At 39.2% G+C, this 10,793-nt stretch overlaps 1 protein-coding gene across 2 annotated transcripts in view; it reads left to right on the top strand.

Moving 5' to 3' along the window:
• The first annotated feature begins 213 nt into the window (after positions 1-213).
• csk (C-terminal Src kinase) overlaps positions 214-10,793 on the top strand; it is a 29,122-nt gene continuing 18,542 nt past the window's right edge. The window contains exons 1-2 of one of the 2 annotated variants that reach the window (XM_079809913.1): positions 214-341; positions 595-689. The gene's annotated coding sequence lies outside the window, so the exon portion shown is untranslated. The remainder of the gene's footprint in view (positions 342-594; positions 690-10,793) is intronic. The other variant, XM_079809912.1, reaches the window with a different exon arrangement.

Genomic DNA, 10,793 nt, shown 5'->3' with positions numbered 1-10,793 from the left:
TTGCTTGGTAACCTTCCTGGAGCGTCCAGTATGCAACCTCATTAATATTAACGAGTATCCTAGTAGCGTTCGTTAATTAGCCAGCGGACCACCAGCGTCGGGCTTTCAGCAAATCACGTATCGTCACCTAATTAATATTCATTAGCTAAGCCTTCGCCGTAGTAAGAATTCGCACAGCGCGGAGACGCATGCGCACTATTCGCGGGGCTGTCTGTAGAAGTGCGTTTCCTTTTCAAGGGCCTGTGTGTGTAAAAGACAGCTGTAGCCCTTGGGTGTGCTGCGCTTCCGTAACGCTTGAAATCTGCTCGCTTCAGGCGGCTTACCGTTTATCGACTACTCTGGTCAGTAATACGCCGCAACATTTGTGTTTTTTTGGCCGAGCCGTTTGTTTTCTCGCACGCGCTGTGTAAGAAGCGCGTACGTTACAACCGCCGCTGTCTTAACGGTTTTTGGGGGTATATTTGTATGAACGGGCGAGTCGATCATCTTTTGTCTGCTCTGCATTGATGTTAGAGGAAAGCTCTCTCTGGAAGATCTGTTTTGCTGAATGTGTGAATGACCACGTCTGTATCTTCCGTTGATACATTCTGGTAGGTTTGACCCACACATGGACTAAGTGGACAAGCCTAAAACATCTCTAACTTTAAGGCATTTGGACACCAAGGGCTGATCATCTAGGGATCACATAGGTACTGTTGTGTATTTTATTATGCCAATATTATAGCCTGATCTTACCACCTTTCTGCTTTCCGGTTTACAATTTTTTTTTTTTTTTTGCATCCTTCTGCATGTCTAAGAATGGGCGCATTGTGTTTTTGAGTCTGAATGCGATGGGTCTGTTTCACAGCTGTCTAAATAAGAGCCACTTGAGGCTGCTGCATGAGACAAAACGTGTCTTTTGAAGCTCCTTCGTGTTTATTTAATCATCTTAAATAAATCATGTGTGTAAGATGGAAGCCAGAATGCATTGGGTGCAGGATGGCATAATGGACTAAGCCCAGTTTGAGATGCATTGTCTCCTTTCCTGCAGTGCTGCTGTTCCCCCTCAGCATCATTCTGGGATTATGTTGTCATGGTTCCTTGAATGTTTAATAACAACATCTGAATGTGGGTCTGGTCTGTAAATAATTGAACTGGTTTTGGTTGCGGACACTCTTATTTTTTTGAGCTGTAATAGGACGCCAAGTTCATTTGTATCCAAAACTAGAATGTTTTCGTGATATTTAAAAGAGGAAAAAAATCCCATGGTAAAAGGGCAGTTATTCAAATCATAGCAGAATGGCTTCAGTGTGTTTTTTTGCCTTCATTAATATTAATGAGATTGATTTAGAAAGGTTGAAATCCAAAGGTCACTTCCTCCCTCTAAAGTGCAGATTTTAAAGGAACAGTTCCCCAAATAATAAAAATGATTGCTGTTGGGTTTTTTATTGAAAATTCTCTTTGATTGTTTGTTTGTTAAAAAAAGAAAGAAAGAAGAATATCCAGGCCATTTTTGTTTCTAACGTAATGAAAATGAATGAGGACTGACTATGTCAAACGTATAACAAAAAGTAAAAGTGTCATTATAAATAGTCCATCCAGTGCGTAATATTCCAGTGGTCAGGTTAAGTCACCTTCATATAGATATATTTAGCGCTTTTTACAATACAGATTGTTTCAAAGCAGCTTTACAGTGATAATAGGACATTAATGGAAGATATTGTTTTTCCTGTACAGCAGCTCTAGAAAAAAGTTATTGTCCAGCTAAAGTACGTTTTTCGTTGTAAAAAAAAAAAAATCATTTTTTACTTTGGAGCCACTTACAAGACACCATTTTCAACTAAAATAGAAAACTTTGAATGCGTTCTGGCTGTTCATTTGCGTGGCAACAGTGTTTGGTGGCTTGAACGCAAACCTTGAAATAGGTTTTGTGAAATAGTTTGGTCTCTGGGGAAGCTCTGAAATGGGCTTGAAAAATGTTTTACTACAGAAAATGGTGTGTCAATGCCATTGACGCTAATACACGTGGCATTGGTAGTTGTGTGTCTTTTTTACCAGGGTTATAATGGTTAACTGAAACTAAAACTACACTCTGAGAAATGCTGGGTTGTTTCAACCCATGGTTGAGTCAAATATGGACAAATCTAACAGTTATAATAAAAAATTTAAAAGTTGTAATAACAATTTTTAAACCAACTGTTGGGTTTGTCCATGTTTGACCCAAACGTGAGTTGAAACAACCCAGTAAAAACATTTTCATTTCTTGAATGGAAATTAAATAAAATAAATATTAACTGAAAAATATATATTAAAATATTTTATTTCAGCTAGTTGTCAAGGCAAAATGTCTTGTTTTCAATAGGTTAACTTGGATGTACTAAATAACTAAATCTGAAATAAGCTATATATAGATATTATATAAAAAAACAAGAACACAACAAAATTACTAAATGAAACTAAAAGGAAAAAGGAAAATAAAAACTAATACAAAATACGAATAAAAACTATAATAGTATCTCTGTTTTTATACTATACACTCTAAAAAAAAGAAAAAAAAAGGTGCTATATGGCACTAAAAGTGGTTCTTGGCTCGTAATCATAGGGGAACCACTTTAAGTGATGTATAGCACTAATCTTGGTGCTTCAGTGGTTCTTCACTGGTTCTTTGGCTGAGGTGCTATATAGCACCGCTATCATATACAGAACATGTTAAGATATGGTGCTATATATAGCACCAAAACTGGTTCCCCTATGATTACAAGCCAAGAACCACTTTTAGTGCCAAATAGAACCTTATTGTTTTTTTTTTGTTTTTTTTGGAGAGTAAAATAACACTGCTTTTGTGCTAACATTAGTGTCTAATAGTTATTTGATCTGAAAGCTGCAGCAGATTTTTTCAGTAATTAATGACTTGGACTTCAGTATGATACTCCCACAAAAAGTCATAAGACTTGGAATATAGTGCAGAAGTCATATGGACTATTTTTATGGTAGTTTTATTGTGATTTTTGTGTCCTTTTTGGGGCTTGACAGCCCTATTCCCCAGTATATTTCCACATAAGAAAGTCATACAGGTTTTTGAAAGACATGAGGTTTGAATAAATGACAGAATTTTTTTTTTTTTTTTTTTTACTTAACTGCTCTTTTAACTGGGCAGCCGTTCTAGAATGGCGCTCTTCAAATGTCTGCCTGTGTATATTTTACACTGTTTCTTTCCTCATTGGTTCATTCTTCGGTGCATCAAATGGCCTTGTTGTTGTTGCACGGATGCCCGTTAAAAGCAGAGCCCCTTCTTTGAAGAGCATCAAAACGGCACTTCCTGCTTAGTTCCTTTAATTCACACCTGCATGAGCTTCTCAGTTGGGCTTCACTGCATCTTGAAGTCAGAATTAATGTCTTTTTGTATGTCTGAACTACTTCTCTCTGTCAATCACAATGGGGCTTCCCCTGCTGTGCTTTTCCCTTGCTCAGAAAGACATTTTGTGGTGTACTGCTCGAGAACATTGCTTTTCTGCACATTTTGCCAACATCTGTCATTTTTACAGACACATGCTATTTCATTATTCTAATATACTGCTCAGTTTAAAGTCAGCACTTCCTTACGGAGTCGGACACGTGATGCTGATATCGCTCATTACTGTCCTGAACTGTCAAATTTCTCTGCAGGGGACGGACACTGTCCAGATGCAAAACTGACTATAAATGTAGTTCATATGACTTGTTATATTCCAAGTCTTCTGTTAGAGGAACCAACCTAAATTGAAGTCATTATAGTTGTGTTTGGTTGTAGAGCTCCCTACTGTCACAGTGGCTTGTCGGTAGATGACAGAGCGGTGTAATTAAGCATCAAAGAGAGCTGTAGGAGCAGCTCCGCCCGGAGGGGAGAGAGTTTGCGGGGTCAAGCCAGTGAGAGACGCTCCCTGCCATGACGCTGGCTGGTGTGGAACTTAAATAGCCTTGTGGTAACAAAACAGAAGGAAATAACTGGGAATGATTATGAAGGCTAATGATATACTCCCGGTGTGTCCCTCATTTACTGGGGTTGTTTTTGGCCTTGTTGTATTTGCATTTGTGATCATCTCCAAACGTAACTATTTTACAATGTGGTGATTTTTTTTCCCCCCACCTCTAAATCTAACCGTCAGTAGGACGTAAGCAGATCGTATGAAAACATACACATAAGATTGTACAAATGCATATAAATTAGCCACCAGTTTACCAAAAACTAGTTACGAATTACCATTAGAGTGTGCTGTAAACTAACTTTTCCTAATTCCTATATCATTTTAAGGTTTAAGAAATAAAATTCATATTTAATTATATATTTTAGGAATAATTTAGATTTTTTTTTAACCTAAAGCAAAGTAATATTCTATCAAATATTTCAGATTCAGAATGAGAAGGGTTATCCTCTCAGTATTAGCCCCTACACTGTCTTTATAGAAACGCTTTGTCTTCCATTGCAGAGGAATTTTGCACATGAATATTAATGACATGCATTTCTTGGTGATGAAGTATGAAGAGCCTCCCATAACATCTCAGTGTCAATATTACAGTATAATCGGATGTGGAAGTGATGATTATTATTACTAAAATAACGTACTTGAATATGTAATTATGAGAGCAGAGGCGCAGTAGCTCTAGCCACTGGGACAGCCCCCAATCTGCATGTCCCTGGTTATTGCAATTATTAGGTATAAATGATTAATATGTGTAAGATGGGCTCTAATATGACGGTATCAAAATTACAATTCAATAATGATAGCATGGTTTTGTGTGCGTGGTATGTTCTTGTCAGCTTCTAAAAAATAACACAAAACATTTGTATCATCAGGTGATGTGCTAAATTTAGAGAGAGAGGGAGGAGGAGGGGGGGGGGGTGCAGAATACCTGATGTCAGAATCTCTCAACCTGTTGAATCTTGCCTCAGTGCACTGATAGTAAAAGTTAAGAAATTCACATTCCATAAATGCTGCTTTTCTTCACCTCTCACACACATTTAGCAGTACAATAACAACAATTGCCTTGCCCTTTACAAAGAACTACTAAGGTGGTGTAAGTTACCATGGATATACACTAGGTATGCATCGGCCGCTGATGTTTATTTGGCGATTTGATCAATTTACACCCATCAGCATATTGACTATACCATGAAAAGGGCAGATATAACAAACCGATGGTTTATTAATGAACTGCGTGAAGGCACTGAGTTGTATGTATGTCTGTTGCATAAGCCAATGTTTTGCTCTGGATAAAAATGATTAAATACTTGCTAAAACAAAATGAAATTTGTACAAAATACAGCCTCGACAATACTGCCTGAACGATGCTCGAGACAATTGAGGAAACTCACTGTCCTGAACATGCCAGTGCTTCATCTTCATGAGTTTATCCTGTGCACATGTTTTTAAGCCTTGCCAATTTAAATAATCAAGTGCAAGAAGACACAAAAGAGATCTAAATTCTACTTACTGTGTGAGAAGTTTTGTGTGCGCACTATGGTTGGGCTGATAGACAAAGCCAGCGTCCATCGCCGATGGCTGACAGGTATCACGATGTTGAACCGGCATCGTCACCCCAAGTTGTTCTCGATCACAATACAAATTACAATTTAAACACTAAAGATTTTATTGTGCAAAAAACGGCAAATGAATTATAGGCTACTAGATGTTTTACATGAACTAAACCACTGATATTCAAATGGCGGACCGCGGTACGCATCCGAGACGTTAGCACCATTTTCCTGTTTCTAGATGAAGTGAGCAGAGCGTCAAAACAACGGCGCGGATCACACCACAAGCACTTTGGATCGTTTGTGGAAATGATATTTCAGCGCTATATCCTCTAGTAGTTTTATCTAAAGCCAAACACGCTTCATTCCAGCCCTTTCGTTCTCTCTTTCTCCAGACGCGCGCCACATTAACAGCTTAACGCTCAAACGCAACCCCCCAATGTTTCACTGTAGAGTAGACATCGTCTGATGCCAATTTGGTAGACATCCGTCCAACCCATGCGCACACATCCAAAGCGCATGCCTGGAAAACCGCGTTATAGACCACGCGCAAATACTGATTTGAGTTTTCCTTTTCACTTCAAATTCACACAAAAAAATATCAAAATACCTGTCCTTGGAAACCTAGTCGGTTATGTCTTAAATGAATGTAAACAGTTGAGAAATAAAACACTAGTAGTGTACCAGTATATTGGATTCGTACAACTCTTAAAGTGACAGCAGCCTAATATTCCTGCTGCACTGCTGTCTGTTTTAATGTTTATCAAACAACAAAAGACCAAAAAAATGAAAAATATAAGTTCGGCAAAACTCCGAACACATATTCCTTTCTTAAGAATGACTTCAGTGCCGTTCTTTTCTCAAAGAAAAGCTTAACTCCAAGTCTTCCAGAGTCGCGGCCAAAGCCGATTCGAAAGACCACTGTTTGCCAGCTTCTTTGTTTACAAGTAGCGCGCGGAACTGCCGCAACTCTGCCGTCATTATGTTAATCCCGCCCACCAACTCTATACACAATGTGATTGGCCAGAGCAGAGTTTGGTTTTTCCAGCTGGCAAGCCAACGGAGAGTTGCTAGACGACCCTGGCTGCAAATTAGATTTGCTACCGCTAGGGTGAGTCTAGGTTTCTAGGCCACCCTTAATTGAATTGATACAATGAAGGATATATTTTACATTTGATTACTTTATTTCTGTACCTGAGAACTAATGTTGTAAAATCTGTATCATCCCCCCCAAAAAATCAATGCATCCCAAATATACATTGTTAATCACATTCGTCATTGAAAGAATACAACATGGTACTAGTTTTTTTCATAATTTTTGGTGATATCAGAAGGATTGGATTAGGTTGAATATCACACAGATGCACGTTTTGTCTGTCTAACTAGCCCAATTTACTAATGTCTGTGCTAGTACTGTACTGGAACTGTCCTTTAACCATATTATAACTAGCCTACCGACCTAAAGCCTTTTGTTGAGCAACGACTTTCTGAAACCTTAAAGAGCAGGCGTGCATGAAGACGAATGAACGCAAATGTATGCCTGATATTGAGCATTTTCCCTCTGAAATTTTCATGGATACACACCCTGACACATTAGCACTTCATAACGGGTCTAAAAATAGAGCGCCTATCTCAGCGGCCCTCCTGAAACACACTGACTGTACTCATTAAATTAACATGTGGAAAGATGCCCCATTTGTGGTTGAAAGGGAGAATCGAAGAGCATCCAAACGTTCGAGTAAGGTCACACGCTGACCTATAGTAGTGATTGTGCATGGTTGTAAGTGATCAGATGATTTGTTTGAGGATGTGAAGAAGGATTTAAGGGATGAAAGGCTGCGAGGCTGGAATCCGCTCTATCTCCGGGCACATCACGTCTCTGTTCTCTCTCATTGAAGCTGGTTTCCTGGTTCCTCGTGTAGCCTGGAGGCAACTGCCATGCCTCCCCTACTGAGTCTCACTACTAGTCTCACACATGCTTTACTTTGAACATGACAGCATAAATCACATTCAAAGGCGTTTTGGCTTTAATAGCCTGCAGGTTTGTTTTCAGAGCTGAACCATAAAGATGAACGATCATAAAAAGAAATTGGAAATGTGAGGGGGAAAAGTGGGCCTTGAAAACTGGTGTAGAAGTCAAAGTCTTGTTCATGTCACTCAACGCCGTTATCAGATGCAAGATTCTTAAGGATCCTTGTGTTGCCCTCAAAAAGTCGATGTCCATTAGACCCAGCCTTGATAGAACCGGGTTGAATTGTCCACTTCTGGCGTACAAAGATTCTTTTGTTGAAGTCTGTGAATAAAAGGAAAGGCTTTGGTTCTACAACATACCCTCTGGAAACTTCTGCAGTCCCTGTCATCTTTGACTGGATTCAGTGGCAGTGAGCTGCCTGCTGGTCTCCAAATGTCTGCTGCGAGTTTTTAGATACTCAAGGAATGAAAAGTTTTCTTGTGCAAGGCGTAGCCCTGCCGATGCAATCCCTAAACAATGATATCATTTGTAACAAGGGATTTGCCAAGGCACACCCCCCGAAATTGTTGCTGATGATCACAGAAAAGCCTCGTTGATTTTTATTGGGGAATGCATTCCTCTTTGAATGTCAGCTTCTTGTTTTCTAGATGAGCCATTTTTGTGGTTGGATCTTGTTTAGAATTGGCAGTATCCTGCTTTTTTGATGTGGCACACATTTTTATCTCTGTGTGTGCATTCATTGTCTTTAGGTGTTGCATCATTTGACTGCAAACATTTTCTGCAGAAATGACTGCATCATTTTCTTCCTGCCATTAAGGTTATTTAGGGCGAATGTGAACTCGACAACACCATCTGGATGATTTCCACAGCTTAGTGTCAGTGCAGTAGTCAAATTATTTAAAGGGTTGGTTCACCCAAAAATGAACATTCTGTCATTAATTACTCACCCTCATGTCGTTTCAAACCCTATAAGAGCTGCGTTCATCTTCGGAACACAAGTGAAGATATTTTTTATGAAATCCGAGAGCTTTCTGAACCCTCCATAGACAGCAAAACAACCACCACTTTCATGGCCCAGAAAGGTAGTTAAGACATCCATGTGACAGTGGTTAAACCTTAATGTTATGAAGCGACGAGAATACTTATGATGTGCAGAAATAATGCCTTTATTCAACAATTTATCCTCTTCCGTGTCAGTCTCTGACACTGTTCACTTTGTAAACACATTGCAGCGCGTTCGAGTTCTACGTCAGAATGGCAGCTCAGTATTGCGTCACATGCTGTGAACAGAGACTGACACAGAAGAGAAGAGATTATTGAATAAAGTTATTTTGTTTTTTTGCGCACAAACAGTATTCTTGTCGCTTCATAAAATTAAGGTTGAACCACTGTAGTCACATGGAATATTTCAACTACCTTTCTAGGCCTTGAAAGTGTTAATTACATTGCTGTCTAATGGAGGGGTCCGAAAGCTCTCAGATTTTATAAAAAATATCCTAAACTGTGCTCCAAAGATGAACAAAGGGCTTGTGGGGTTTGGAACGACATGAGGGTGAGTAATTGGGTGAACTAACCCTTTAATGCAAGCCTGAGATGTCCATCACTTCACATTCTTACACAGGGCCTGTTGCCCTGTTCACAGGGTTAGCATATCATTTATATTTTTAGGTTGTTGCTAGGGTGTTGTTAGGGTCCTCTGGGATCATCCATTAGGGCAAAAGTATGTTTTCATGTTGAGTTATGCACCAATTACTTGAGGTTAAATGGGCTGCTCAAATGTCTAACACAAGTACATCTGATAGTAATAGTGATGCATGCTTAAGCAAACAACACTAATAAAATGTCTTACGTGGGTTGCTTTAAGTGCCAAACAAGCATGTGATATTAATAGCTTGTTGCTTTATTTGGCAAGTGTGGTAAAGAGAGGCAGTTAGTAAAATTGAAACAATGTCTTCCTGCTATTTATCGCAGACAACTTGTGGCATTTTTTTTTTCACAGTTCAGTGTACCCCCCCCCCCCCCCCCTTAATACTTAATGCATTGAAGCACTTTTTTCGCACCTTTTTGTTTTGTTTCAGGGCTGTTGTTTTTTAATGCATTGGTGTACTTTTTCCATGCTTGCTTAGTTTTGTATTTCGCTTTGTTTATGTCTTAAAATGCAACACTCAAATTGATGCAATATGTAACTTGCTCCATGTCCTTCATCAAGGGGTTCTTGGTCTGAAAAAAGTTGAAGACCCCTGGGGCCGGTTGCATAAACCGTTAAGACTAGTCAAACAAGTTAGACATACATTTTTTTCTTTAAGACTGTTCATAACTTTTTTAAATGAGTTTCATAAAAACATAGACTGGCCTAATTTGATACGAAAAGTAAGACTGAATGCCACTTGCCTAACTGCTAGTGGCTCATACTAGATCTTAAGACACTGTCTTAACATAATGGCTTAGTTTATGCAACTGGCCCTAACTGATCTAAGACAATCTAAGACAAATGAGTGCTTTAATTAAACAGCACTCATGCATTTTGAAAAATCGCCATAAAAAAGGGACATATTTGAAATGGCAAGCCACTACAATGACAATCAGTTTCCTGTCTTTACATAATTCATGTTATTCCTGTTAGCGGCGAGTATAAAATTAGGTTGTCAGAGCAGCAGGGGAAGACAGTGTTTTTAAAGGGAAGTGTGTTATATCCTCACTGTAAGGGCTTCTGTGGATTGCACCGCTGTTGGCGCCCCTTTTGCCGTCTGCTGCTCGAGCCAGCACTCTTCAACCCATAGTGCTCATCACCCACCAATGCCTGTGTACCAATACAGGAAGACAGTTTTAGTATAAGCAGCTCAGACAGGAAGTGACTTCATGTTGTGCATGGGGCTTGCTGCAGCTTTCATGCCAGAGCTACTTTGCATTGAACAGTGGCAGTCAGTGTTGGTTGACATATTAATGAGGTCAAGGCGCTCCATGTCATAATCATATCTAGTTCATAAGCGTACCACATTGCACCACACTTCTTGTCAAAATAAGGTGTGGAGGATTGAACCAGTGTGAATTTACTTATACACAAAGAAGAGTGATAGGAAACTGTTGTAACTGCCAACAGTATCAAAAAAAAACATGCACTACCTTAAATGCATTTAAAACAGTGGTTCTATAAACTAGCTTTACCATGGGACCCACATTTTCCCATTTTTCACAAAATATTTCACAAAAACATGCCCACACACACACACACACTTTACTTAAAGGTGCAGTGTGTAATATTTATGAGGATCTATTGACTAGGGATGGGCAACAGTGGTCGAGTAATCGAGTACTGGAACGTGACAGCGA

This window comes from Gobio gobio, assembly GCF_949357685.1.
Source record: "Gobio gobio genome assembly, chromosome: 25".
Classification (NCBI taxonomy): Eukaryota; Metazoa; Chordata; class Actinopteri; order Cypriniformes; family Gobionidae; genus Gobio; species Gobio gobio.
This window is presented reverse-complemented; position numbering and strand designations above follow the sequence as displayed.